The sequence below is a fragment of the Bacillus rossius genome (assembly GCF_032445375.1).
Source record: "Bacillus rossius redtenbacheri isolate Brsri chromosome 9 unlocalized genomic scaffold, Brsri_v3 Brsri_v3_scf9_2, whole genome shotgun sequence".
Taxonomy (NCBI): domain Eukaryota; kingdom Metazoa; phylum Arthropoda; class Insecta; order Phasmatodea; family Bacillidae; genus Bacillus; species Bacillus rossius.
The window spans coordinates 21,266,646-21,294,579 of NW_026962013.1; positions in this window are offsets into that span (position 1 = coordinate 21,266,646).

A 27,934-nucleotide genomic window follows, 5' to 3' on the forward strand; every position below is an offset into this window, starting at 1 on the left:
TTGGGGCGGCATGGAACACCGCGCAGTTAAATGGAAGTCAAAAAATTTTGAAGGGGGAAAAATTCCAGTTCCTTAGAAGGATATCCGTACTATACTATACTGCTGCTAAACTTCTTCGGTGTGTTCTTACTGCTGGTGCCAGTACCATTAATAGTACTCGTTTATTTATATATAGACCCTTTTGTTGTGTGTGTGTTGTCGGGACGATATACACTGGCTGTCACTATTTTTCAAAGTATATATATAGACATATATATATGTGTCAATGGTACTGTTATGCTCTTGTACTCTGACCCTTAGAAACATGCAAAAAAAAAATGTTATTTATCATAAAACACACACTCTTGGACACAGGTAGCTAGGTAACATATATCAACACATAGGGATAGAATTCAGGTTTTTATTAATAATAAAAATTGCTATTCATCAGGGACAACTAACATATGTGTAGAGATAAAAATCAATATTAATATAATTAGATAAAAAAAATCACAGAAAAACAATCCTAACGATACTGAACATGACTCGTGGATATGCGCTTATGTAAATTAAAACATCAGGAAAATACGTAGCACACATGAATCGTTCACAAAAGTTCGTTAGTGTATGTTCAGAAAATAAATCAAATGATGTTTTTACGGACGCATTCTTACATACCAGAAAATGTTTGAAATCATAGCACAATTAATAATTAGTATGATTACTGTTTATGTTTATATTTGGGTTCGTATTTGCCTTGGCTTAACTCAGTTTATATGGTAGAGACACGAAACTTGTACTCCCATTTCACCTCTGGGTATCACAAAATAAAATAATAATTTAAATCTTGGAACTAATAATTCATGACGTAGTTCAGGATAATTGACACCTTTTACGTGAAAACTAATCAGTTTGTAGTCAAATCGGAGTTATTTACGACGAAATTACATACAGCTGGGTATGTCTATGGGCGATACAAAATGCAAGATCTTTACTTACAGATTTTCACTCCTAATAACATATCCGTCAGAATATGCCCTTATAATCTTACACATTATTTATTTATACGTCGTTTAAGCTCATCCTGAGTGTCGGATGGCATAATCTAGCTAGCTATATTTCAAATTTAAAATAGGCCTCGCGCCTTTGCGTCGGCATCAGACGCCTTCATACAACCAACCTCTTAATTAATACGTTCTAGACGCCTCACATCTAAAACACGGCCTCTCATTGGCCGAAACCAAAATCGGTTAGCGTAATTTACAATATAAATACCGTAAATAACACTTATTAATACAATTGAAAACACAAAAATGCGGTAAATTTAAAACGAAAATTTCCAACAATGAAAATTTCTTTAAGTAATACCCCGAATAAAATCATCGTTTATTCGTTAAGTTCATTAGTCCTTAGAGGGGTATACTCAATTGACTGTCCATATAATTCCATTTCAGGTCATAGAGCATAGCTCTCGTAGATATACATAATTAATAAAAATATATTTAAATAACTTTTGCGGGCGAACAATATACAAATTAAATAATAAAATTTCATAATAATAATAATAACAATCAAAATAATAAGACTTTATAAATAATAGTATCATTAAAATAAGTCCTAACTTTCTGTGCATTATGAAAATAGTAACAGCACAGTACTGATTTTTTTTACGTAATGAAAACAGAATTTAATTGAACAAGCATCATCAAAAATAAATTTAACATGTTAAATTTTCACAAGAAAATAATTGAACAGATTCAAAAGTTCAGCTGTGAAGTGAGAACTGGGGTAGGTACTGTAATTGTTGAAGTTAAACTTACGTATTTGGGTGCGATGGGATTAAAATTTCAAGGCCGAATTTTAATGCAACGCTTTCGTGAGACATTGTTGTAAAACGTTTCTGACGCGGGAATGACAGAGAATGGGTTTTTGGTCAAAGAGATATAAAGAGAGCACTATGCTATATACGTTTCGTTCTCCTCTTTGCGCAATTATAATAAAACCGACTACTGGATTTTTTTTTTTGCAACGTGGAACTACCATTTGACTATTATAATCTAAACGTTGCACGCTAAGTTGTAGAGTGGCTTAGTTGTGGTAGTCTAGGTCAATAATACCAGCAGAATGTGTAATTTTTAATAATAAATCATATTCATTTCATACGTCAGCTGATTTTAGAATTTTGTAACATACCTACCTTATTTCATATAAATACAAGAAAATGAACTCAAATCAACCAAAATGACAACGGACTCTACGGTTTTATCGCATGTAGAAGTATTCCTCATGTTGTGGCTTTATTCGCTGTTAGTCACTTTTGCGTGGTCAGCTAATTTGTCGTTCTGACATGGCACGTCCATTTTTAATTTATTTAATCGGCGTGGACCGAATACTTATTAAAACTTTAAAAAAATATATTATTTTTGGAATAAAACAAACTATAGATTACATCACAGAAAAAAAATAGAGTAGAAAAAACTTATTAACACATAAAACTATATTTAATTCTGTCATATCCGATTAAGTTTCATATAAAGTAAGAATGCGATAATCCAACAGGATAAAAAAGATAACCAGTTTTTTTTTATTTTTTTTTTTTTTAGGTGTATGAATAAATACCGTCGTGAAGTAGCGGCTCGTTATCTTTGAACTACCAAGCGATTGGTAACTTTATTTTTTTTTATGAACTCAATGAGCAGTGTGAGAATATTGTTCCTTGGATGGTCTTTACTTAAGTTGGTGTTCCTGATGAGTGCGGGAAATTCGCGCGCAACGCCCGCCCAACGCGCCGAGCATTAGCATTTCAGTGGCGGCCCGTGCTGGCTAATATAGATAACGGTAACTCGCGGACGTAAGTTACTAGTCGGTTTACGGCTGTTTGCCTGCGCAGCGTGCTTCATGGCGTCGTATAATTAACTGGGCGCTTGCAAGAGCACCTCCTTAATGATGACCCAGCGAGGGAGGGAGGGAGGGAGGACTGGAAGGAAGATAAAGTCCGTTCGCTTCCGAAACCATTACTTTAAAATAAAAGTCGCTGTCCGCGTCAACTTGTAAAAATTGTTCTACTTAATATACGTTTATCAAGATAATACTGAGTATTTCTTACGAAAATCGGGCCATAATTTTTATACCTATAGTTTAAATGATGCTTCATTCAAGCATAATTTTTATACCAAGGCAAAGATAATCTAGTTTTCAATAATTTGACTTTATTTTGTTTTATCATGCTTATTTTGTGTGAAGTTAATATTAGAAAGCTCTTTAAGGAATGGTTTACAAGTAACCTTTTTTTTTGCAGTGATACAGTTATTTTCGTTTGAATGTATACATTTACACGTATTTGTAATTTTACATTAATATTTCTTTTCCATTTTTCAAAAAAATTACAGTGTACACGCATTGAAAATGAACATTATTTTCGTATCTTAATCCAGTCGTCGGGTAATTTTTCTTTGCCTTCATAACGAATGAGTATTAGTTAAATGAATTCTATCCTAGAGGGTTACGAAAAAAATGGTATTTGCCATTAATTTATGTGTTAATTTTTTATAATGATTTTTAAAACAAAACTGGCTTTGTATAAGTAAACATTTAATCACCCGTGCAATACAGGATACCACAGCTAGCACCTAATTATTAGCATGATACTTACGCAATTCGAATTTCGCGTGAATGACACACAGATATATAGGTAAGTAAATAGGGTAGTAGTCCTAGAGTCACTACCAGGATATTAAATTTTGGAGAAATGAAAAAGAGATAGGAATTTATTTAGATATCATGAAAATTGTGCGATATAATTTAAACCATTTTCATTTTTATTCTTAAACCATTCATAATGATTTTTGTTATAATTAAACTACTGTCAATTTAATTTTAATTTATATAATTGTCTAAAAGTTTTAATAATCGATCTGAACAATGGTAAAATACTATATTAATTTGTCGTGGAATGGCTTCAGCTTCAAACCGCCCTCCACCTCTCCCTTCGTCTGTGTTGTGTAAGTTTATGGTTTTAGGAACGCGATAGAGATTAAAGATTGGGTTTTATTAAAATTAAACATTTTTCTGTATTTAAAGAGTGTAAATACTGCAACTGCAAGAAGGGGGGAGAACCCAAGCAAGACTTTCCAAATGTAACAATTCACCACGTTAAAAAAAAAGTTTGTATCATTTAGGCTTATGTTTTTTTACCCAATAATCAAAACTATCACTCGTAAGTATTTAAAATGTACATTGTATTTATATCATCTTATAACAATTAGCTTAAATGATTTAGTTCGTGGGCTTAGATTTCGGTTGCTTTTTGTAATTATCCACTTTGTTCGGCGCATGCTAACACGTATTTTTATTGTTATGGATGCATCTGGCGGAAGATACGGCAGGAATCCTGAAGATGTTTATTCGTGCACTGTTAGAAACCGCAGCGAATTTACGGAATTATCAATGAATAATTTATTTCAAATAAATGGAGATTGCTTCGTAATCTCAGAGAACTGAATCTTCGTGGCAACTGCACCGTGTTCCAGCCTCCTAGTTCTGTTTTACATTGTAAACAAGGTAAACATGTACGTGAAAAAAAAAATGCATGGTTTATGCTGTAGACTCTGAAGGTTTTTATATGTTTTGTTTGAATAATGAGATTAATAGTGTTTGTTCACAATGAACACTTTGCCCGCACACTAACGAAGAAAGGCGTGAATTTCTGAAGATATGCAGCGTTCTTCGTAAATTTAAGATGGAAAAATTTCTAACCGTGCACACGAGCCTAACTATAGTGATCTTGTTCTCAGTGTCTCGCGATACGTCTTCCGTCTCGCTTCTTACCTCGAGAGAGCTCGTCCACTGGCGTCAGGCACGGTGATTGGGTCCGTTGTTGCCTTGCCAACACACCCCTCCCCCCCTCCGTCGCGAATGCTTATCGATAAAGAGCAACTTATTTCTCTCCCCGCCTTCTTTTCCTGCTCCTTTCACTCTTTTACCCATTCCCTCCGTTGTGTTTCCGGTCAGCGCGGCCGCTGTGACATATTTATTGGATCCGTGGCGACGTAAATCTTCGTCTTCCGCTTCGCCGGCCTGCCCGCGAGCGAGAGAGTCGAATGATCGTGGTATGGGGTGGAAGGGGGGGGGGGGGGGTGTTCTGGACATGCCTCGCGGAATGAACACTGCGAGGAGAAAACACGCAGCTCGGATACGCGTAACTTAGAAACGCACAAGATAGATTTTTTAAAGTTATATCTCTTTAGGCGCGTTACGAATTTTTTTTTATTATGAGAATTCAATATTTAGGATGCGCTCGCAGCATGCAACAAAAATTGACAGGATGAAAAAAAAGGCTACATAAATATAAAAACAATATATGTACTTTTTAAATCACATAATTTAGTGATTGATATCAAATGCTGGTCCATTTCATTACTTTTAATTTATTGTGAATATTAGTGATAGAAATAGTGTTTATAAACTTTTTCAAGTGTCTTTATATAAGTGAGGTTATGTTCCCGTATGTATGTTTTGCATTATAAATTAATATTTAAGAAATAATTAAAACTAAAAATTAGAATAAACATTCAGAATTTTTATTTATTTTTATTATCTATACAATTTTTATCCTGATTATTATACTAAATTATTTGACAATTTTATACACCTGTTTCTATTATTAAATACTGAGTATTTTTTTATTTTTTTATTTTGATTGAATTTATACTTTACCAACGGTAGTTAAAATATAACTCCAGTCCTTTTATTATTTTTTTCTATTTTATTATTTGCATGCGAAATTATGTTAGTTTTTTATTACGCCAATTAAGTATAACTTCTAACGCCCATACATAATAAGTACTTGCGACAATTTTTTTCTAAGTTATGCCAGTTCATACGTTGTGTTGTTCTAATTAGTTATAGTTGTACTTTGTGTGTTTCTGAGCTATAAAAGTACTAAGTTCTGGGTTTCTACTCTGTTAGAAATTGCAGTAAATGTACGGACTTTTCAACCAAGAAATCAACTCAAATAAACGAAGAGTTCTTTGTAATTTCCAATAACCGATTATCCGGAGAATCTATGCAGTTTTTCGACTTCCGAGTTAATGTTTCGTTCTAAACCAAGGTGGACAAAAGAAGAGACATAATAACGTTTTTGAATATTTTGTTAAAATGCCAGGAATGTTCTTTTGGATTCATATTCAAAGTAAATACATTCACTGGCCATAATTTTACGAAGATAGCTATAAATTTACGAAGATCCCTGGATAATTTGTAACCAACGTTCTCCTTAAGTTGAATGTTAAAATATTTAACTGTGTAGGTTATGATTATTCTAAGTTACGACGTTCTTAAGTTGTATGGTGCGACTTAAATTGTGTGTTTGTAAGTTACGTGTTTCCTATTTATGAATGTTCTAAGAAGTTTGTTCATAAGTTAGGATAGTTTTCAGACAGTTAGATTTTTCTGAGAATTCTAAGTTATGACTGTTCAAAGTTGTTGAATTTCTATGATACGTTGGGATGCAAGGATAGGTGTTTTGACGCACCATTTTTTCAGATCACAGCTTTAGTGTGCAAATGCAGCAAACCCTTTTTCGGCGGGATGGCTAATATTCTCGAATACAAATCTTGAATTCTAATCTCAAAGAGTTCATCGAATATACCCCTCGAATCCGAATCTGCGTGTCAAGTGTCAAAAATAACATAATATACAAGAGATTTAAACTTTTAACTAAGGTGTTAACACATTAAACTCTTTAAATGTTGGGTTCACTAATATTCAAGTTTTCAGAATCAATACATATTTTTATTTTATCTATTTATTACCTTTAAAGCACAGTATATTGGTGAATGGTAACAGGATAGGCACGAAGAAAAAGTGGTTATCAGTGTTGAATTTTTTTTAATTTACTTTATTTTCTCTGCTATTTTTTCCTAGAATCTTTTCCCTCTAAAATCGAATATTTCTAATACTGAGGATTTGATGGTATTTGAGGATTCGATTGGCCCATTCCTATTTTCTAGCTTTCCCCCCACGAGGCGAGCCCGTAATCCAACGGCGAGGTATCGGTGCGAGATATCGTAACGGACACCCCTCCATCTCCTTTGGAAGAGGGGGGCCCGTCCCCGCCAGGATAATCGATTCCTGAACTACTAGAAGACGTGTTTGGGGGTGATGGGAGGGTGAAGTGTGGAGAGGGGAGGTTGGAGGTGAGTAATTGAACAGTCATCCGCATAGCCCCTCGCGCGGATCCCGGCGTTTGACTCGCGCGCCCTTCCCGACGCGATAACGCCTCCGGAATTGGATCCGGAAACCTTCAATTTGTCTCGAGGGCCGCGGCGGAAGTGTGTTTCGTCGCCTCCCGCGACGGGGATCTGTTTGGCGGAGTTTTTGAAGAAGGGGGGGGGGGAGGGTAGATGGAGAACGTCTTCCGATAGACGGCGTGCAGCCAGAAACTCGCACCCGGTCGGGGATATTTACTTGAAGTTCCTTTGGTACCATGCGCTTGATGTCGTCTTTCATCGTTTTGAAAGGACATTTTCGAAAGTTCGCCGTCGTTTTTATGTTCCCGAAGCAGGTATTGTTCTCTTAGTGTAAACTTAAAATTAGTAATAATAGTCTTCCATCATGTATCAAAGATTGCCTTCCTTGCAAGTAAACTAGTATTAAACATAAAAAAAGTAGAATATATTATTTTTTAATACTAAAGAACGTGAAATCAAGCACATATAACTGAATTACAATATTTGGGATACAGATATAAATATTTTATAAAATACTGAATTAAATAAAAAATTCAATTAGCCCAAAAAAAATCTTTGGATCATCCCTCTAAACGTTGAGCCGACAAGTACTGAGACTTACCACCATCGTCTCATTTCCAATCTGCGACAACAGGTAGCAGATGTGTCGATAAATGTTAGGTGCATTTCTGTTGGTGGGTTGGAACTTCAAGAGTCGCTACAATCGTTTGTGACACAGCTGGCCAATAATTAATGCCGTTCACACAAGATATCAGTAGCCTACATACCGCCGCTGACTCAATTTTTATAACGACTGAAAACACATATTGTTATTTCAAAGTTAATACAAATCAAAGCAGTCTGAAATATTAATATGTTTTGACTCATAAAGTCTCTTTTTTTGTACTGAAAGTAATTTTGAGGAAATAAAAAGCTATATTAAAGCATTAAACAAAATAGCAAGCATTTCAAACACTTAAAAATAAGGCATTTCACTTGAGAAGTGGTTGCAACATTATAATCAGTAGCGGTTTTGATACTTGTCTATGAATGATTTGAAATTTTGTAAAAAAAAAATAGCTCTAATATTTACATATGCTTAAATTAACGTACATTAAGTGCGTGACACTTCTACACATGTCTGCTCACGCAGTGTCGATCCGAGATCATTCGCTGTCCATGAACCACCCCGAGTGTCAGTTATCGTATAGTTCCCAGAGGTTTTGTACGCTTGATGGTCTTTTTAACTTCGTGTGATTGAGTTAAGTGAGGTTCTGAAGCTAAAAACCGATTAAGTTTAATTCTAAGGTATCTATATGTATTCCCGCATTAAATTACGGATCGCAACGTTCGGGATTAGTTCGGAAGGCCAATTCGAGAGTATTCACTAAGGCTTGCGATTTTTCTGTCGGTTTAAATGCGAATTCGGTGTGGGTTTGCAGTGGGGGTATTTTTTTTTTTTGTCTTATAGAGAAGCAGCTTTGCCATGCTCCAGGTGCCGCCATATTGCACCCGGAGCTAGGAAACTTTCGGCTCCCATTGGCTGCATTATCATAGAGTTATTTCATTGGAAATTATTCTTTGTAATTCACTAATGCGCATTTAAATGTCGCGCTGCCTACGTTTAGTATATTCTCGCCTCAATCCCCCCCCCCCTCGCTTCCTTTTTTTAAAGCGAGAAATTAATTCCCTAGTACACCCCGGCAGTTCATCCTGCTTAAACTTAACATCCTTCTCCGAGATACACGGGTTTACTGCAGTTTGAATTTTTAACTGTATGTTCCGTTACTGCTGATTCTGCTTCATCTTTTGTTTCTAAGTTGGCAGCATCGAACGAAGCAAATTATCAATTAAGTACGTCTGAAAGCCTCGCCAGTCAATTCTTTTATAGTCTTTTCTCGACGGATTGGTGACAGTGTCCGAGTAAAGGTTCTCTATTTTATTTATTTATTTTTTCTCCCAACGTGAACTTGCAGGAGCGAGCAGCGAACCTCGGAGGACATGTTCGGTGACCTTCCCGTAGGGAGGGGTGGGGAGGGGAGTGAATCTTATGCTTTCCTCGAGGGAGCGTGTGCGGTGACAACCGACACACGCGAAGAGAAGAGAAGAGAAGAAGAGAAATGAGAAAGGGGTGGTGAAATGGTAAGATGTTGAAGAGGCCCCGCAGGAAGGGCAATTTAGATGATGTACGCAGTCAGCGCCCTCTTTCGGAGCGAGTTTGGTCCCCAGCCCGCGGGGATGTTATTTTTTTTTCGAGTTGGATAAGGATGTTTGTCCGGGGGGGGGGGGGGGGAGAAGCGGATGGAATAAAGAAATACCTAGCGTTCCCCGCGCCCGTATGGATTAGTGCGTGACGGGGACTGAAAACTGAAAACTGCCTTGTTTACTTAGACCGGCCGCACACCGGATACGGCGCGGCACGGCACGGCGCGGCGTTTTGCCGTAAGGCGCCGCATGCGATGTGGTTTGTATTGCTATCAATGGAGGTGCCGCACACTGCATCGTGCACGGCATGGCGCGGCGAGGCGGCGCCGCAAGGCGCCTTGTACTGCCTTGTCAAGTTTCGTCTTTCGGGCAAGAGGCTTGATGCAAAGCGTTCTGCGCATGCGCGAGAATCGTAGTTGAGAGGCAGTGGTAGTGGCGTGTAGCAGTTGTTTGTCTGTCAAACGAAAATGGCAAGCCAGGAGGATGATGTTGATGCAGTTACTAGTGTTGATGTTGACAGGTTGTTGTTTTATGTACAAAACAACCCACCAATTTACAATACATCGTTAAAGGAACACCATAATGTGGACGTCATCTCAAAAATTTGGAACGACATTGGCAAAGAGCTGAGTGTACCAGGTAAATGTTGTTATACGCCTGTCTTTAGTACTATCTGTTGTGCGAGTATTTTAATAGTAAGATAGTTCAACAACGAAATATGCTAAGAATTTTCCCTGTAAGTTTTAAGCTAGGCCTAATATTAGCACTTGTTATTGTTGCATAGGCCAAAAATGGCTACAAGAAACTTCTGTCTGTCTGTCTGTCTCTTTGTCCTACGATAACGGCTAAACGCGTTGACCGATTTATATATTTTGTTGCATGTATGTTCCTTATACCTAAGCGGATCGATGTAGATATAAGACTTTTACTTTCTCTCGTCCGTTTTAAGATAGCGGCCAGTTTTATGACGTCACTACAAGAAAACATCACCTTAAAATCACTGAAACAATTAAAAATAACCCACTTCCCGATATCGTAGAAACTTGAAATTTGAAATGTGGGTTCTCCTCTATATTTGGACTGGAAAAAAAAATCACAAAATTGAACATTTTTATAGTGCGGGCTGTTATGTGGGGCTGAAAATACCCTTGCATCCTTAAGATTACATGTTAATTTTGATACTACTGTGAGTTTTAGGTTCCTCAATAAATAAAGCGGCAAAATTTTACCAAACTGAGCGCTCACACTTGTAAACCCTAACACTTATTTACGACATAAAACAATATCTTTTTTAGTGACCCTAGTTTTCAAAAAACCAATATGGCGGCAAAAAAAAACAATATTTGTTGTTTGTTGACCGATTTTGATGAAACTATGTTTCACGCTGTATTTTTGGTCGCTAAAACGAATATGATGTAATTTCTTTTGAAATTTCAAAATTCAATCTGCCAAAATCCAAAATAACGGCCGAAAATCGATTGTGGCTACCGAAATTCAAAATTTAAGTATGTTTATTGACCGATATTGATGAAACTTACTGCATATTGTAAGACATTAAGAATAAAATAACAGCAACATTAATTCATTCAGAAATAGTCATACTTTATTTAACACATCTTCTATACATAATACAGTCAATAACAAATCATGTTGTTTATACAAAAGCCATTTGGTCTTGCCATGGTACTGAACCTTCAGTGTTGAAGTATTCTTTAAAGTTCTCTCTGATGTTGTAAGCAGCTTTAGCTGCTCTTGCCCTCGAAGTCTCTTGTTTATTGTCACACTCAACTTCAATGTTCATCATTTCGTCATACACCTGACTCATAGTACCCTCTTTTACTCTAATTACATTGTGGAGAACGCAACACGCTAACACAATGATTTTTGTCTTATCTGGATGAGTTAACATAGCCAATTCGAAAACACGAAATTTCTTCGCCATCATACCGAAAGCACATTCAACAATTCTACGTGCTCTAGATTGTCTATAGTTGTATATCCTTCGTTCTCGTGTCAAAGAATTCTTGTTGAAGGGGGTCATCATGTGTCTGCTGAGGGCATAGGCTTCATCCGCAACAAAGACATAGGGAAAATCAGTTGTCTTTGTCTTAAATAAAGTTTTGGGCTTTGGTAAGTTCAGTTTTTTATCGTTAAACAAACGACCAAATGTTGAAGAATTAAATACACCTCCATCACTGTGTTTTCCAGCTTCTCCAACATCGACTGCTACAAATTTACCTTCCGCGTCAACAATAGCTTGTAGAATAATAGAGTGGTATGATTTGTAATTAAAGAATAATGAGCCACTATTCCATGGGGCTTCAATGCGTACGTGCTTGCCATCAATAGCACCGCAACAATTTGGAAAATTCCATAGCTCTTCAAACCTCACTGATATTTCCTTCCACTTCTCTGGTGATGGATCAGTCATTAGGAACATTGGAGACATTACGGACCAAATGGCAGTACATGTTTCTGCTACAATCTTTCCTGCAGTAGTAGCGCCAACTCGATGGTTGAAATGCATATACTGGAACCGATCACCGGTTGCAAGAAATCTGTAAAAAAGGACACGATAATAGAGTTGCTTACAATTTTTCCCACAATTAAATATTACAAATAATATTGTTAAGATGTGGAATTGATTTGTTTCAGTATGGAAAATAAGTTTACCACTTTTATTTTATTTAGTGCTCTTTCGTAACTTCTGGTTTCTTTTTAGGTAACACATGCAAGAAAAAGTGGACCAATCTACGTGGCTCATACGTTAGATACGTAAAGGAGTTGAAAAAGACACCCAGTGGTTCCAAGCAACAAAAGAAAAAGTGGCACTTATTTGATGCTATGAGCTTCCTCCAACCTTGGATTGGTACTACGCGGAAAATGACAGGTAGTTTAGATGACTTTTTGCAAAATAACACCGATGTGACCCAAGACATATTAAACGAATCACAAGAACAGGGAGAGGTTGAAGACGATCCTCAACCACTTATTGAAAAGCACAACAACTTTAACCCCTCAAAAAAACAAAGAAGAACTACAGCAGATATAGTGGCTGCACCAATGGTGGAATACCTAAAAACTGTCACAGAAAAACGTAAAGCTGGAGAGGAAAATTCTGATAGTGCAATGTTAACATTTTTTAAAAGTTTAGTGTCCGAAGCCGAAACGCTTTCTCCAAAAAGACAACGCCTCTTCAAATCATCGGTCATGGCAAAATTGCATAGCCTGTTGGAGGATCAAGATAGTGAGCAGAGTCGCTACACTCCGTCCCCTGCTTCAGTGGCTTCGTCCTCAAGCTCAACGTTGAACCATCAGTTCTTTCCTCTGATTAACCAGTTGCATGGCGTAAACTATAATGATGGTACAACTCACGGTGAACAATATCATCAATTTCCATGATTGACCACAAATATTTTGTATTGGTTTCTCAATAAAAATAGCATTTGTAACGTTTGAAACCTGGCATTTTACTACCCGAGGTTGTCACAGGTTATTTTATACATTTTAAGTAATTATTTGTTTTTTAGGGGATACTACATGAACGAATTATAGTTAACAAATTGAATAATGTGCAGTTAATAAAAATAATCTTACCTTAATGTGATCAGTAGTCGTTCTTCTGGAGTTATGCTCAGCCTATAGTTGGTGTTTTGTTTTTGGATGGATGGAGAAATTAATCCAAGAATGAAATCAAACGTTGCCGGTTTCATACGACAATAATTATAAAACTTTTCCGGATCTGCTCTTAGCTCAGCAATAAACAGTTTTATGTTACGTCTTTCATTGATAGGATGCACCCAGATTTGTCTCTTGGGGGAATCATCTATTGACTTTAGGAAGTACCACAACGCTATTACAGTCGTCTCTTCTTCTTCTGCGTTCATTTTCACGTGTCACAGACTGAAAACTGATTTCAAGAAATATGTATCAATCTATCAAACACACAGGTTCACTTGTCTGAATTCTTCAATCCACTGAGCGTCTGCTCAAATTGCTTTCCCGCGCCGTGCCGCGCCGCGTGCTGCTCTTAACCATCGGGCGCGGCGCGGCAAGGCAAAACGTCTCGCCGCGCCGTGCCGTGCCGCGCCGTATCCGGTGTGCGGCCGGCCTTACCCTGAGCGCCTTGTGCCCTCCACGGATATAGTATTTGCCTCCAGTCAAGTGCTCCCCCAACCTAGGCACACATACGGCTTGCAGAGCTTCAGGAAGAGAAAAAAAAAAAAAATCACGTGATTTAAAAACTGCTTAAGATATCCGAGTGGTGTCTTGTTTACGGAAACCATTTTGGAATACGTCGAGGGCAGATGAGAAGTTCCTTATTCCGGATTTCGTTTTTTTAAGTTTCTATTTTTATAAGAGTGGAACTGGCTGAAACGCGTGTTTTGAAATTAATTTTTAGGAATTGAAAACAGGATAGATTCTTAAAAGCACTCAAGGGACTTACATGACACCTTTATCTTCATTTATCCACCGTATAATGTTATTATCACCACTTAAATTTCATGGTTGTCCTACGCACGACGAGAAGACTGCGCGCCAGTCCAAAACATTTCGCTCATAGGCGCTACCGTTCTAGAAACACCAGCGAGCGTCGCGCCTATCATCCCGCGTATGCGGGAACTTTGAGTAGACTCTCAGTACTCTGAATACTTTTAATTGGAACCTTTAGAAAAATCAATCTCAATTTATAATATATGTCTCGTAGCGGCACTATAGCTTATGTAGGTACATTTGGAAGTACTTATTAGCAAGAAAAAATAACTTATCTATCCTATCAGTTCACACATACTAAATATCAACATTAAAACTTAACACTTGTAATAAAAATGGTGAGCTGTGGTGGTAGAAGTAGCTTTGATAACTTAAATATTTTTCTTTGACGAAATCGGTTTCAATTACTTGTAAGTTATTTATATGTAACACTAAATACTTGTTAACAGTTGGCAATTTTTTTAAGTCATGTTGACAGGAATGTCTTTTCCAGTGTTTGGATTTGCGAGGTTTGATATAAATTAATAATTTTATCATTATTTAGAAGGTTTTGAAAGCTAAAATTTATATGTTCATACTTATTATGTAGTTATAAAAAATCTATAAAGTGTTACGTTTTACCGTACCATATGGGTGCCTTTTCAGTTCTTTTTAATGGACGTAAAAAGTATCTTTTAATATATTATTTTTTTCGTACAGTAAATACATGTTAAATAATTTAAGGGACCGTATTAAACATTTCTTACGTTAAAACCTATGGTCCATAGTAGCAGTGCACTGAGATACTAAAGGTACTCAACTCACAAAGTATTGTCGCAAAGTATTTGTCATTATAAAGGTAATTTGTAAAGAAAAGAATATATATGTATATAGGCTGTCCCATAAATCAATTCAAGCCGAGAACAGTTAAGAGACCAGTAAGTTACGGTTCTGAAACAAACCAAAATTCAAAGAGTGTCGTAGTTTTCGAGTTATATGAATTGTTTCAATTTTTTTTTTTAATTCTATACCCTACACCGAATTATTAGACACTGTGACTAAAAGCTTTTGTTACGCAATAATAAATAACACTACAATTTATAACTATTCGAAGCAATGTCAAACCTACTATAAGTTAAGGGGAAAAATTATTTTGAAGACTTACGTGGCAAAAAATTTTAATCAGGTAAATTTGATTTGTCATACAGTAAAAAAAAAAAATACTTTGATAACTTGACAAGTTTCGTGTAAATATATTCAATCAAAGCGGAAAACTTGCTAAGTTAGTAAAGTATTTTTTTTTTTTTGCAGTGTGAATAGCCAAAGTTAACTGTTTAAAAATTGTTGTCGCGTAAGTCGTGCAAATAACCCCCCTTCCCCCCCCCCCCGGGTAGGTATAGCATGCTTGAATTTATATTGAATTTTAATCAGTAGTACGGTCATTTATGAGAGCGTAGCAAAATTGTCTAGTCACAGAATTAAATAGTATAGTGCAGGGTGGGGATTTATAAAACTTTTGAAAAAAGCCCGTATTTCGAAGAAAAAAGAATTAATTTTAGTTGAATTAGGTTGAATTGATATTCTACTAACAGTATCTATAATATCAATTCAGTCCTTTTATTTAATTTCTATAAATTATTTTATTTCAAGATTAAAGTTAGTTTATTTTTTATTACGCTAAGTGAATATAACCTAGCGCGCGTACATAAGTACACGCACCCGTTATTCTTGTTGTTGAGGCTGGATCGATAAAAGACACTTCGTTATTTTTTTTTTCGGAAACAACCGACAACATACGAACGTACGCACGCTTGTTGTTGTCGTCGTCGCTGTTTTTTTAGTCGTGCACAGCTCGAGGCAGCTCTCTCGCGCCGGCGCCGTGCCGCGGGGCACATCGACTAGCCGCAGGCGCCCGCGTCTCTCTTGACAGCGCGGATAACGTCTGCCGGGCTGTTTGTTTGTTCTGCCCCGCGGGGTTGGGGGGAGGGGGGCGAGCAAGATATACACTGTCTTCTCCTCCCTCGAAGCGCGCAGCGGTGTTTGCAGACACGTGTAATACCTACCACGGTCGCGGCGTAATGGCTCGTGCGCATCGCGCTGTGTTTGTGCTTGCTGCAGCAGCTAGCAGCAGCAGCAGCAGCAGCAGCGCTCCTCCCCTCCCCCCTTCTCTGTGTCAACAGCGACGCCGTGTTGCGCCGACAAAACACTGGCTGCGCTGGTGCGACACCGACGTCGATGGTAAGGGGCTGGGGGGGGGGGAAGAGGGTGTTTGGTGTGATAGGCGCCCCCGGGGGGGTTTGCGATACCAACTGGCCGTGGCTTGCTTAGAGACGGGTGGTGAAAGGGGGTGGGGGTGTTTGTCGGTATGTCGTAATCCTTCCCGCGACAGCTCGCCGCTCTCGAGCTGCTATCGCGGCAAATTGCCCCGGAGATCGCTGGTCGTGATTGGTTACCTACACGCCTGGCATCAATGACGACAATCCCAGGTAATATTTTGAAGCCACTACACTTGAACTTTTTTTTAATGTAAAGTTTTTTTCATTTAAAATTTCTGATATTTGTAAATTTGTTCATTTACATGAAAACAGCTGTATCACTACAAAAAATAAAAGAGTTCGCATCAATAATGGATTCGGATTCTTACCCGGGGATGTTATGCTGTGTGTTGTCCCAGTACACCCAATAGTTAAATTTATTTGTAAACCGTTCCTTGAAATGATTTTCAGTATTAACTGCGCAAATAATAAGCACGATACAACGAAACCCAGTCAAATGGTTGAATATTCGATTATATTTTCCGTGGTTTAAAAAAAAATAATTGAATGAAACATCAGTTAAAATATAAAATTATGCGCCAATTTTTGTAAGAAACACTCAGTATTATCTCGAAAAACGTATTTCCTGCAAAAATAACCATATCCATATGTTGTTAAAAGTTATAATATCTTTCTTGTGGTATTATATATAAACTATTTCTTGGCAATTGCTTTCCAAAGGAATTATTTGTAAAAGCACAGTTTTTTTTTCCTGTGTACTGCTGCTACAGCCTCCCTTGCCCTTCAAATAATATACTCTAACTAAAGGATTGTATGTTCACAAAAATGTGTTCCTCGTAAGACCTAAGACAATGCAATTTTTACGGTAGTGGTGTTGAGACCCGTGCAGGTGACACTAGCATGCACTGGCACACAATGAGTGAGATTTTGAGGAAGGATTGTGGTCAAGTTGGCAGTACCGATTGTTGGTGGCACGTTTAAGGACATGCCCGAACATGAATCCTCACAACAGGCAAGCCAACTGGTCATAGTTCCAAAAGAAATACATTGTACCGGTATCGTCATAATTTCACTACTCTCTGCTGACGTAGCACGAAATTGTTCACAGCATGTATTCAAACGATGTAGGCCTACTACTTTGTAATAATCGGGTTTTCCGCGGCTTATTTTTTTAGATGTACCAGTAATAATTTAAATCCAAACATGTTTATATTTGTAATTAATTTTCACGATGATTAATTCACGAAAGATTCGAGCCGTATAAATAATGAATTTTTTCTTTCTTGATTTACAGAATAATTTGTTACAAATGTGCTGATTTTTCTTTCACTGTCAGAAATGAACGAAGCGTTCTTAATAGTTACAGATTACTGGATATTTGTATGAACTAAGCGAGGTTTCGACATTCGAGTTCTGTTTCACGTTTTATCTCAAGTAAACCAGTATGTTGAAAACGAATTTTTTTTTCCACGTGGACTTAACAAGTTTCTTAAAGTTAACACAGAATGCGCTTGTGATTGCCGCGATGTATGTTCAAAGTAATAAAACTCTGTACATACCTGTCTACTTACGAAGATATTCCTGGACAATTTTCAATCAATTATCTTCGTAAAATCAAAGTGAATATTCATAACAGCTTATTGAGTAATTTTTTTCTCTTACTGCTAGAGATTTTTGGAAAAATTTTTGGGGTAAATATACCTACGTGTTTTTTTAGGAAAATTTTCCATTTTTCTAATACAGAGATTGACACAATTTAATATAATTATATGTATTGGGAAATTAGTACAATCTTTTTATGCCTTAGTCAGTACTAGTATATACAATTTTGTATGTATCCTATGCTCAAAACTTTTTATACCAATTGTTAAATTTTAAAATACATGTAAAAAATATTTTGAAGTATATAAGTAGGCCTACTTATATATGTAGGTACAGAATTGTGGAGAATGCCCATATTATAGTACCTACATTTTGTCTTTACCACCTAATGATTCAATTCTTTTGTTATTTAGTTGTGTTTATATAAAACTGTTGCTAAAAAAATTTTGTTTTTCTTTTTAAGTAAAACTTGTTAGAATATTTTCTGGTAAATAACCGGAGAGTTTTCCCAGAAATACTTTTCCGGAAAATTAAAATATCTACTTACGTGGCATTACGAAATATTTGACAACAAACTACTTGCGAAAGGTATCTAATGTGTGAAAGTGATCAAGCTAACCATATAAATTCCTCGTTTAAGTTTAAGTTTTCAACTTTTTGCTGAATATGGATTAAATCATTAAAAAAAAAAGATCAGAAACGTCAAATTTTTATCACTTTCGATTTTTTTCCTTTTACAAACGGTGCTTGAAAATGAAGCAACATTCTGTCGTGTTTGTTGAATCTCGTCATTTCGCTGTGCGTGCTTGGTATCTAGTTTGTTGGAGTGGAGCGTGTTTAGCAGGGGTTGTAGTAGTTAATTTGCTTTGTAATTACCGCAATTAGTGGCAGCGGGCGTCGATGAGCATACGTAGTGGATAATTAATTTGTATTTTGTTGGTCTTCTCTGTGAAACACTACATACACTGTACTAATAACCGCTTTTTTATCCATGTCCTCGCAGACTAATTCTAATACAGATACGTTTTATTTGAGAATCATATATTCTGGTTAGAAATGCAATATTGATATGATTTCCGTTCAGAAATAATTATATAAATTCTGAGTTAAAGCGGTGTTGTTATTATAGTGGTTTTACTATCACTTCTTGGCTTTAAATATTAATTGTTACGTGTTGATATTGGTATTTAATCTCTGTCGCTGAGAATTACAAAAGGAATTCAGTTATATAAATTTATCCAACCTGTTTCATCAATTTCAGTGGGAAACATGCCTCATACAAATATTTAACACCTGCCTACCTTTTTTTTTTTTTAGATATTAACATGAACTGTTTAATGGAAATAAAAATAACACTTGTGTATTTTTTTATTTAATTAGCTGTTTAAGTTGATTTTTTTATATATATTTGGAGACATGCGGATTGAGAGACGTAAAACCTTTTCAGAAATAATGTTTTTTAAAGCTAAAAGTTAATGACGCTGGCCATGACATATTAAAGATGAATCCACTTCACTCGTTTTGATGCCAGTATTCTCAGACGTTGTAAGAAAATATGCATAAAAATAAAGTGAAATAAATTCACCCTGTCATAATCACAACCTCATTAAAATACATATTTACGCAGTATGTATATTCACACTGTAAGCATATAAAAAAACCTTACAAAAATATATTTAAAAAAATTAATTCTATAATAAGTGCGTCGCTGTTTTCTTTGCTTCTTTGTCTTTGACTACAACCTTTCATAAAGAGGTTTTAATGTTAGAGTTCAGGAGGCTGCTTAAAATACTGAAGTTCTTAAACCAATTTATATTTTATAAAGCTGCAGGAAATAGGAACGAACTTTGCAGGAAGAAAGTTTTCGGATAATTAATGGCTACCTGCCAGCAGGAACCGGCAGTTCTTCCAAAACAGCTTTTTTTTAATTTTGGACTTATTTTAAGAAAAGTGAAATACAAAATTATGTTTCCAGAAAAGGTAAGACTTAAAGGATGAGAAAAAGGTAAATGTGGGAGGTCGACTACTTTCTTCAAGGGTTAGTAAAAATAAAAATAAAAAATGCTTTTGTAAAATAAAATACTTTTGCCCGAAATTAACCTGCTCTGCTCTGCCTATGGGATGAAATTCTTCCTGAAAACAGGAGCCCCTGGAGGTATTGCTTTCGCCTGTAATTTTTTGTTGTTCTTCCATGCTGGGTGTTGCAAACGCGCGAGAGCTGACGTAGAGGCGTGGCGACTTGTGTGTCATTTCCCTGAAACTACGTGACGGACGTTGCCGACAGAAAATACGTTTGCCGACGTGTCAAATTTCGGTTGACTGCTGAATGAATCTGAATGAATGTGCTGCAAGCTTGAACTCGCTGCTGTTGCCTGGTCGATGAGGTGTGGAACTGTCTTGGGGGTGGGAGGGGGGGGGGGGTTGTGACGTAGAGGCGTGGCGACTCGTGGCCGCGCGGGTCACCGCCTGGTGTAGAGGCAGCGAAGTACCACCGACCAGCTGGTAGAGTTCTCCGCGCAGCGCCTCTCGCTTTCGCTGCAGCCTCCGCGGTCACCTGCACTCGCTCCAACCGTCACCGCGAGGCGAGTAACTTGTTTATTTCGTCGCCGCGTATTCCGGCGGTGTTTCCTCGTTTCGGCTAATTTTCAGGCAAGAGCTTTTTATTTATCTTTTTTTTTTTTTTTTTGCTGCAAGTTGAGAAATTTTTACATTTGCAAGATTTATTATGAGCATTAACATTTCTACAATATTTAGGTTGGTGATTTTTTTTTTTTTTTTTCAATTTCTATCGATGTTCCCTTTATGGATTTTTTTTTTACTTAGAGTTTATTTTTGAAATGTTAAATATTTTATGCGCAAGCTTGGATTTGTTATGGCCTTTTTCGAATTTAATATTTTTTTAGTAATTTTTATTCAATAAATATTTCAGAACCACAATATTTGTATGAGTTATTTGAAGTGGCTTCTCTTTTGTGACTGGCCGCGTTACAGCAATTTTAAATAACAGCCCTTGTTTTTGTTTTTTTTTGTTAACTAATTATTAAAATTATTTTCTTAACAGTATTGCCTTTGTGTGTTCTCAGATTGCTAACGAGTCGCCCCCATGCCTTTAAAAGAAAAGTACGTCAATTGAATGTTGTCGTCATTCTTTTGAATACTTGTTCTCAATGTTAATATCGAATAAATTCGTATCACCCGTGTGCCTTCTTGATATTCTTTAAGTACTTGGTAACTCGTCGTTTTCCCCACGTGTGTATCAGTATTACTTAATGTTTTTCATTGATATTGATAAAAAAAATTTCGAATGAAAGAAAATTCCATCGGAATATGTGAAAGCGAGGTACATCATAACTAGTAGGGCCTACATAAAAAGTGTGCGTGATTTTTTGACTAAGTAACAAGGTTTGTTTCTGATAAGTTTTTTTTCTACTTCACTTGGATATTTATTTTGGCAAGGGAACCCGCATAAGGCATCCTACCAAGCTACCTAACTTACGTCTTTAAAGGGCTGACAAGCAGCCTGGAATTGAAACTCTAGATAAAGTTACTGCAACCTGGAATCCTTAGCGAGTTTACTGTCACATCCAAAAATTAGTTTGTATTTTAAGGAATAGGAATGACACACAGACATTTATTAAAAGTTGTTAATGGTAGCATAAAAAAAATTCGTTCAGAAGGTGATACTGCGTATCATTCTGGATATTTAAGTTCGCAGTTAACTACTAATTGTGCACAATTATTTGTTTTGGTGAGAAATTAAAGAAATACGTATTAGCAAAGCATTCATCCGTCTTTGGAAACCAAGATTGATGAATAAAAGAGGGTTTTTTTAACGGTTAAAACAAACCAGTGTTAGCTATACGTGCATGTGTGCGCCTACGTATTGTTTTTGCCACTTGTCTGTCTGAGATGGACAAACACTTTGCTATGACTTGCGTCGATACTTTCTCGCGTGATAACCTACGCAGATTGCAACAAACATACGCCGATCCATCATATTGTGACGGGACTCCGTCAGACGTCCCGCGTACACCTATACACAAAACAATAAATAACCTATAACATTGGGGGTTAAGGATGATGGTAGAGTATCGGTACACGAGACCAAGTCTTCTCCCCATACAGCGAGTGTAGGGTATGATTTATGCACTGAAAAGAAACATTATTAATTCATTCAAGCACAGATTTTATTTACTAGACCAAATACTAGAAACACAATAAACAAACTCTGAAAAAAAGTTTAACACATGAATTAATAACAAATAAGTTAGCAAATAGATTCACGAATAAATAAATACATTAAATACACATTAAAGTGAAGTCAGCCGGCAAACAATTATCGCTACAACAACATGACCGTTCTCTCGTCGCCGCAGCTCCGCTGAGGAATAGTATACTTCCCAGTTACCACTACATACATGCTTATAACCAGACGTCGATTTTTCCCAAAACAAAAAATAATAAATAATAGGGATGGAATAATACTACATTATTTCTTAAAAGATTAAGTACAGGACGAAGATCGTCCAGCCCGAAGCTTAGTCTCCCTTACCATCACTGCCAATCACTTACCCTCTGACTGGAGACGGAGAAAAGTTGTTTCAAACCGACGTGGACCCGGCTTCCAGAGAGGTCCCCAGGCAAAAAGCCTCGGCCCCTCCCTGGAAGGAGGTTTTAACTACAAAATTAGGCCACTCCGGAAAAAAAAACACGAACACCGGGAAAACTTAGCCACAGGAAAAATGGCTGTCCCTCCCTCCCGCAAGGAAAAAAAAACAAGCGAAGTCGACAGTTCCTTCTGCGCAGGCGCGAGCGAGCTCTCCCTCCCCCTCTTGCGCTGTTCGATTGTTTCTGTCTACGTTTCCAAATTCGGACGCAAGATGGCAACACGTAATCAGGACAGAGTCCTCGAAACGAGTACACGAAGCTGAAAATGACAGAGACAAACAAAATCGACGTTACACAGCGGGTTTTTCTGGAACGGCGTGTTGCAACCTCTCAGCGGGCCCTGGCCAGCGACCCGCGAGAATTAGCAAACCACGCAGCCTCGCAAAAGCCCGCGGTGCCTGCAAACTAACGTCGCAGCAACCTATAATTCACTACCCGTGTGTCGAAATCAACCGGCCGAGCCTGGAAACGCGCACGTACACCAACACGTTAATCTAACAAGAAACAAAAGTAAAATAAATTTAAGAAAAAAAAAGTAATGAAATTTTCAGACCGTGACAATATTGCCATCCGGGGCAGTTAGTGTGTGCGAGACCAGAAACCGAAGTTTCTATAACTCGCTTAGTGCATTGTAAATCAAGTGCACCCCACACTTTTGTAAAATCACTTGGATCAACGGGCGGGGCGCGTGTCTTGTTGGATAAGTTTGGCACACGGGCCTGTGTGTGCGCTGGTAGGTTGTGTAATATCTATATATATATATATATATAAAAATTTAGCTTCCGTAAGTATTTGGCCGCAAAACTCGGAAAGTATACGATTGTTTGGATTGAAATTTTTACAGAACATTGCATCTTAACAGAAGAGTGTTTATATGAAATAAAAGTTTGGGAAAATCCACCGGAAAAGTCGGAAAAAAAAGTTTCTATAACTAAATATCATGGTCACCCAACTTAGTTGTGACCACGCTCGACGATGCTGTACCATATTGTCGAAGTTCAAGCACATCAGGCTACTCGACCATTGTGCCTTGACGACTATAATTTACACAAATATGTATATATATATATATATATATATATATATATATTTCAAGAAAGAATAAAAAACTTTATTTAATTTGAAAGTATATTCTTTCGACTCTATTGATAAAAATACGTTTAAATTAAAAAATATTCAAATTTTTGGAGCACAGTAAAAAAAATGCATTTAACCACGAATATGCGAGTTAAACTTCAGAACGATCCAACAGCAGTCATATTTTCAAGACAATTAATTGAAGTTGGTAACGGCACTGTACCTACAAATCCAGAAACAGGAAAAATCAGCTTATCATCTGATTTATGCAACATCGTAGATTCAAAAGAGGAATTAGTAGACAAGGTATTCCAAAACATCGAAACAAAATTCAAAAATCATGCATGGTTGAGCGAAAGAGCCATTCTAGCGGCTAAAAATGTTGACGTACACGATATGAACAATAGTATTATAAACAGAATCGAAGGTGAAACAATGACATACAAATCTATTGATTCAGTAGTGCACCAAAATGAAGCAGTGAACTTTCCAACGGAATTTCTCAATTCACTCGATGTTCCAGGATTACCACCACATATTTTGAATTTGAAAATTGGTGTGCCAATTATATTGCTTCGAAATATCTGTCAGCCTAAATTATGTAATGGTACACGATTAGTAGTTAAAAAATTAATGGATAATCTTATTGAAGCAACAATTTTGATTGGACTTCATAAAGGTGAAGACGTATTACTTCCACGAATGCCACTTATTCCGACAGATATGGCGTTCGAGTTCAAACGACTTCAATTTCCAATACGCCTTGCGTTCGCTATGACCATCAATAAAGCACAAGGACAATCTTTGCAAGTGTGCGGTTTGAATTTAGAAAATGAATGCTTCTCTCATGGACAGTTATATGTCGGGTGCTCCAGAGTCGGTAAACCATCTGATCTATATGTTTATGCAAAAAATGGGAAAACAAGGAATGTAGTCCTTCCATTAGCTTTACAATAAAAATATTTAAGCTAAACACATTTTTATTTCTTCTATTACATTCCACAGCCATGCACAGTAAAATATTAAATTAAACAATGAATTAATATTAAACTGTGCCACAGCAAAGCGTGGCCGGGTTTAGCTAGTGCTATATAAAGCAACAAACATACATTTTTTTTTCTCCTCATATAGCAGTCGCGTGTTCCTGTGCATGGATGACAATGCCTCATTGTTCTCGGAAGAGCGGTTTCACCCTGGCTCCCTCTGGTGTGTAGCCTACAGACGGCTCTCCCGTGATTGGTATTTGAACTGGAGGGATTGTCCCAATCAAGACCGTGGTGGGAGATGGGTTGGCATGTCGTAAGGGAAGGGGTTAGGAGAGTGAGAGGGGGGGGGGGGGGGAGGAGCTGCGTCGTCGAGTGTGTGCAAACGTCTCTGGGGTTGAACTAGAGCCCCCTGGTTGGTTGGTTAGTTTGGTTGGTTTTTGGGAGGTTGGTGAGGGGGGGGGGTATGAGGGGGGTTGTCTCGCAGTACAGCCCATTTCACGTGCAGCTGCACTTCCGTGTTGGCACTACGGGAGCTATCTCCCTACGGGGGGGCTTCCAGGCCTTCGCTTCCCACTCGCTGGTTCGACCAGCTGCTTGTAGATTCAGAGTAGTCGACACATTCGCACTGCCGCGCGCTTCATTCCCAAGATAACGACGTATGTAATGGTGTGTGTGTGTGTGTGTCTATATATAGAGACACACACGATGAAGAAAAATGTGTGTATCGGTTTTGAAGGGCTATTAAAAAAAAATTGTGCGCATGGAATCCACGCACGACAGAAGTGAAACTTCTTGCTTATTAGTAGGGACCGGAAAAATTCGCGAATTCATTCCGCGATAGGCTAAAATACAAATAGTTATACCTCAGTGCTGCCTCTGCTAATTGGCTCACAACTCACCTGGATGACTCTGGGCCAATGAGAAACACCCAACCAAAGCTTTATCGAATCACAGGCTGCTACGATGGGACGTCTCACAAGACAGCAGCCAATGAGTGGGTGACATTTTACCGAGTGTACGTAGAACTATGGATTTCATCCTAGAGGTCATTGAACCCGATAATTTTTCCGGTCCCTACTTATTAGGTATAGATAGAGATAAATTATTAGTATTTTTTTAATGGAACAAGAGATAATAATTGAGAATAGTATAAAAAAGCGGGCATGTTATAAAATGAAGGGAAACAAAAATAAAATAAATATGGTAGGGTCAATCGTTAGTCGTTACGAACTCTAAGGTGTAGACAAACACAAGCAGCGTTATCAGAATTCCGTAGCATCACTGCTGCGTCATTTCTACCTATCCCGTGCCCTCTCCTCCTTTCCCGGTTCCCCCCACCACGTACCTAACTATTCCCCTCGTGCGATCGGAATTTTCGTTACACTCGAAAATTGTAGCCCCCTCAGCAAATAAGTTTCACTTAAAAAAAACGGAGGAACTGGCAGAAATGATGTGTATTTTATTGGAATCAGTATAAATCCCCATTTTTTTTTTATGAATTTCGGAATATCACATCAGAAAGATGGTGGCCATCAGCAGCGATGAAATGTTATATTTTCAGTATACGACTGAGTAATAACTTGGTAATATGGGAGCCTGAATGGTTTAATTTACTGAAATAAAACTATATATATAATGTAAAGGTTTCGTTTGAGTTTGGAACGAACTTCCTATAGTTTTATCAACATTTGAGCTCTTATTGGATTTTCTCCATTTCGTTGTCTGCCGGTAATTTTCTCTTGGTTCGGTTTGCTAAACCTCACCAAGGTAAATCACGACGGAAGACTCCGGGATCTTAGGTTGAATAGCTTTGCTTTGTTGTTTTCAAATAACGCGTAGAGAGGAAATATGCCGACTGGGAAAACTACAGAATAAAAGTTGATAACCTGTTAACTATTTATATTAATAAGAAATTAAAAAAAAGTTTAGGTAATTGCAACATAAAATACACACTGATATCGGGTCAGCCATAACAAAACATATTTATTTAAAACAAGATAAAAGAGTATTAATTGAGTATTCATACAGTCAACACAAAAGAGGGGCCCCTTACACAAATGTTACTTAATGTTACATTTTCAAAAATTAAGGTACATTTATTAAAATTACAGAAAGTATTAAAATATTATCATTAAAATATTATTCATTAATTAAATGTTGATTTCGATGCCAAAGGGGTAGTTTGATGAAATAGTCGATGAAATTGCAAGAAGATACGCGTGGCCGAAACAGGTTAACTACCCATGCTGCATGCTTAGAATTTAGTCGTCAAAAACTTTCCTGGGATTTTTGTTGGCGGCTCCCATCGCCGTAGAACCACGGGACAAGCCCTGGGGTGCCCAGATGTTATGGGCGAAGCTTATGAATCACGCCTCAGGCATGGGGCAGCGAGAGGTCGCCAACACCCGGACCGCTAAACAAGTTTATAACAACAAAAAATTTAACTATCCCATAAATAATTATAAAACCATGATTCCCCGGGAAAAGGCAGTAAAACTCACCTAATGCGGTAGTAAATACACAACTTTCGACATGGATGTCGATGGATACTTGACGAGCACAAAAATTTAGAAGTCTGCATAATGGCTGACAAAAGTAGAAAGGAAAGTATTGTCTTTTTCTTTTCCAATAGGAAGGTGACCATAGATATGAAAAATGCGTAGAGATGAGAAACTTAATATTGGTTACACTTTCCTGCACTTAAGTGCAATAACTCAATAATTAAATCTTAACCACAATATTTATATAAACAAAAAGAAAAATTAATTTATGATGTTTAAAGTCTTTTGAAGTCCATATGTTTTTCTTTTAAATCCACAAAGCTTAACAAAGACATAAATATATTTTAACAAAAAAAATGATTTTTATACAAAAACATTTATTTCTTACAAATTTATACTTCAGATAATAACAATTTCATTATACTTCAAATAATCAAAAGGTTAAAAATAATTAGGTATTGCAAAGCAATATAAATAAAAAAAAATGTAGCCTCCCAGTTTGCATTTAATTGAACAACATATATAAGCAATAATGGGCGCATGCCCACACAAGTGTACAACGGCACAGTTGCACCTTAAATTGTAGACGAAGAAACTACTTAAAACTTAACTTTCTAACGAAAACAGTAATATTCATTTGCTAGTCTGTGTTTACAATACTAATCAAGGGTGTATAGTTCAATGTAAAGTTGAAATAAAATTTAAATTGAATTATTTAGTTTATAATTAAATATTTATCTTCCCGCTTTCTTTCTTTTTTTTTACTAAGACAAAAGTAATAGAATGCGATAAAAGCAGTCAGTGCTCACTTAAAGTGTTTTGTAACAGTAGAATTGGACTAACGTGTGTGTGTGTATATACATATATAAATATACTTGTGGTAGAACATTAGTGCCTGCTTCTAACTAATCTATCTGCTTAGCAGTAACTCTTTTCTT